We start from the raw sequence: 3,826 nt of genomic DNA, 5'->3' as shown, positions 1-3,826 counted from the left end.
TCTCCCACAGCAAGCATTACTATGAACTTTCTCCAGATATTACAGGCAGTTACGGTATTCTGTCTGTGATATTGCACACTTGAAAATGCTTTTCTCAGTTTCTGATCTAGTGGTCACACCTTGCAACTTCAACTTTGGGGATAAGAGAATGGTCTAGATACAGCAGAGCCATGGTAGCACTGCAAAGCCAACGCATCACCGCAGAAGAAAGTAGAGAGACTATGTATGGAAAGATGAAGGGAAGTTAAAACAGATCACGATGCTTTACACTCGAAAGTTTCTTGTATCTTATAATGCACAGGAAAGCTGTTACCAGAGACACATACAGACAGCAGAGGGAAGGGTGGCCAGCGGAGCATTGAGTTCTCTGGGTCCACAGGTCACAGAAAGACCATCCCCAAAACGCAAGAATGCAGGGGGGTATATTTTTCTTAATCCTGAATCTTCAGCAAATGACAAGAATAGGTCCGTGTCCACTGCTGGCTTCAGCAAATGTCTTTCATGCATCTCCTCGGGAAGCGTTCTTTGCACAGACTGAGATGAGCATTTGAATGGACATTTTTAGATAAATATAAAATAAATATATTTAACACCAAGTCTAAGGAATTCTGCACCATTTTGGGCTTTAAAAAAATGTCCCCACCATAAGTGGGCCATCATATTGTGTCTTCATTAGACGAGAGACTGGATAATATTTTTCCTGATCCAGTCTCATATAGCACAGTCCTTCTCAAGGGAAACAAATTCTTGTCAATATTTGGAAGAATATTCATCCTAACAAATAATGCTTAGCATGCTCTTCTAAAGACACCGAAGTACTTCAGAAAGGTGTGTAGTATTATCTGTAACTTTCAGCTAATGAAACTCAATGAATTAAAGCTAGCTGGTTAAGTCATTCTTGACTTTATTTTACTTCTACCAGTTACATCAATGGTATAGTGTACTAACAGACCTACTGATTTCAAAGGTACGCTGTGCAGGATAGGGTAGTACTCAGTGTCAGCAAGTACGGCAGAATAAGTGTCCAGTGAAAAGAACCAGAAAGCTCCAATTGCAGCCCAGTCCTGTGCCCCTTTCATGTGACTTGCTCATCACTGTTGGAAGACAGACTTTGTTTTTTCCTTAAAACAGGTGAAGGGGGAAAAATAGAAGAGAAAGAAAAGAGGAAAAAAGAAAAAACTTGGAAAAAACTTTGAAAATAGAAAACCCCCACAAGACAATCTTGATACCCTGTACCAGTCAGAATTACTGATAGCATAGGTACAAGCAAGAAATACGCCTGGAATTGCTGAAATTACCAGAATTACCAGATATCTACAGTCACTACATCACTAGAGAGGATATAGTGTTTCGTAATTCATTTGCCCTGAAACACCGAGGATCAGACTGTAAGCAGAACAATGTGATACCCAATGAAGATATATAAATTATATAGGGGCATCGCCTCTTTACTTAGTGGAGACCAAACCAGCAAGTTTTCTGTGAACTGCAGATCATTTGATTGCTGTATTTCTATAATATGCACAGGAAGGAAGGGGAAACATCTGAAGTTATTTTTATTTCCACAAGTCTTCTGGCTATACTGTATGAATGCTAGGGTGGGTCTGGCATTGTCTGAAATGTGTCAGGGTCCTTTTGCATAGCCTCATTTCCTTCTTCCTGTTGCTAGGAAGGATAGTTAAGCATGAAAAGCACTTGTTTACAGTACAGGACCATCCTGTTAAGCACATGAGTTCTCTTCCTCCATCTCCTTTTAACCAGCCAAGGGTGCAGTTGTGTTTATGCTGAAGCCAATAGCACAACTCCAATCAGAGGGGAACTGGAAGAGAAGTTTGAATCTCTAAAGAAGCCCAAACATAACATACTGTGGTATTCTGACCAGAAAAAACTTTATCATGCAAACTGCATCTCTAAATATTTGCAGAACTCATAAATTCACATGCCTCAAACAAACCATTGCCTAGAATGTAATGAATTAGAAGAACCAGAAAAGTAAAACCGAGTCACCTCTCATCTCCTTCATCTAGGAATCCTAATATAAACATTTGAGTGCATAAGGACAACTGCAGTACCTTTTTCCTGCCCCCACCAGAGGCAAAATACACAGGGTACTTCTGAGTTTCCATGACTAGCAGCAGTCTTTCTCTCTGGCCCAGCAAGAGCAGCTGCAGAACTGGCTGGGGAGACCCTGATTCAGGAATTAAAAATCCTAGACTGAATCTCTACAACTGAGATTTAAAACCCAAATAAAAACATGACAAGATATATTCTTGCTTTTAACTACCACTCAGAAATGAAATTTAACAATAGCTCCACGGTGTTTAAAACAATGTATCTGCACTTCCTTTTGATAAAAAAAAAAACAATTAACAAACCAAGTTATTTTAAAAGAAGATGAAGAGATCAGGAAGCCCTAGAAGTTAGAAAAGGTAGCTCCAAATACTTTGATTTCTATGAACTTGTAGATGAAAGGAATCTTCTCAAAACAACATCTGCATCTTCTTTTGCATATACTATATTCCATAATTAAAGAATCTCAGCCCTAATCAGGATCCCACAGGCAAACCGAAGTAGTAACCCAAACCCATTTGCTAGAGAGACATTGATCCTATTTCCTGGCCACCTCAGCCTTTCTCTTTTTTGTTGCTTCTACTGGAGATGCAGATCAGGGTGCCTACAGGACATCAGTAAGGATACCTGGAAGACAAGATAGTAGGCTACAGCTGTGGAGTCAACAGACGCCCCTAATACCAACGCCGTGTGCTGTCAGCCAGCAATAGCCTGGTTGCCAGACGGATGCTGAATCAGGCTGGCACGGAACTGCTGATAGATTCATACTCAGAGGCTCGTTTGAAATCTGCTTGTCTATTATCTTCCTTAACTTCACTACAAACAGCCTTAAAACACAACCTGACTCAGAGCATTGTTACTGATCTGCTGCTGGGAATTTCTTGATCAAGGCAGGGCAATTCAAACAGATCACACCTACTCCTGTAAAAAATAAAAGCAACTATAATTGATGGCTAAGATAAAATTACATTCCCCAGTCTTTCAATTCACACGCGTTAAGTACTGTGACACATCAGGCAGAACCTTCTGACCTAGTTAAACACATTGTTTAAATGTAGTTATTTCTTCAATACCCTAATTTTCCCAAAGAGAACCGAGGAATTAAAAAAAAAAAGAGAGAGAGAGAAAAAAAAAGATTGTTGCACCAATAGTAAGTGCCCTTGACGGGCAATAGAGCTCATTAAGCTAATGGCAACACATCGCTCAACAGCTTCACAGTTACGGTGGAAGTAAGTCATTGGTGGTTGTTTGCAAAAAAGGGGCGGGTGATACGGGACGTAAAACTGCCCGACTGGAAAACAGCATCGGTTTTCTGTTTGCCTCGAGAAGGGGGCGGAGGGGGAGTGATCCCCACTGGCAGGAGGTGCTGCTCCTCCACCGGGATCAAAGCCTCCGGGGGTGACATCAGGGCTGGCCACCGCCGCACGGGGGGAGCCACCGGGCTCCTGGAGGCCATCGGGCTAATTACGAAGAACTTCAAAAGAAACTCGACGTTTCCCGTCTCGCAAGGTCTGCCGGAATAAAAAAAAAAAAAAAAAAAAAAGAGAAAAAAGAAAAAAAACCCCGAAACACCAAAAAAGAGATAAAGGAGATGGCCACGGTGCCCTGCACAGAGGGAGGCCGCATCCTGCGCGCTCCTCCGCGCCTTAGGTCCTGCGGATGTTAACCCTTTCGGCCCGCGCCTCCCGACCAGAGCCGCAACGGACCGCCGCTTCCCAGCCCCAAAAGTCATTCCGGGCTCCCGCAGCGCTCCCGG

This window comes from Pygoscelis adeliae, unplaced genomic scaffold (genome assembly GCF_000699105.1).
Source record: "Pygoscelis adeliae isolate BGI_AS28 unplaced genomic scaffold, ASM69910v1 Scaffold21, whole genome shotgun sequence".
NCBI lineage: Eukaryota > Metazoa > Chordata > Aves > Sphenisciformes > Spheniscidae > Pygoscelis > Pygoscelis adeliae.
This window is presented reverse-complemented; position numbering follows the sequence as displayed.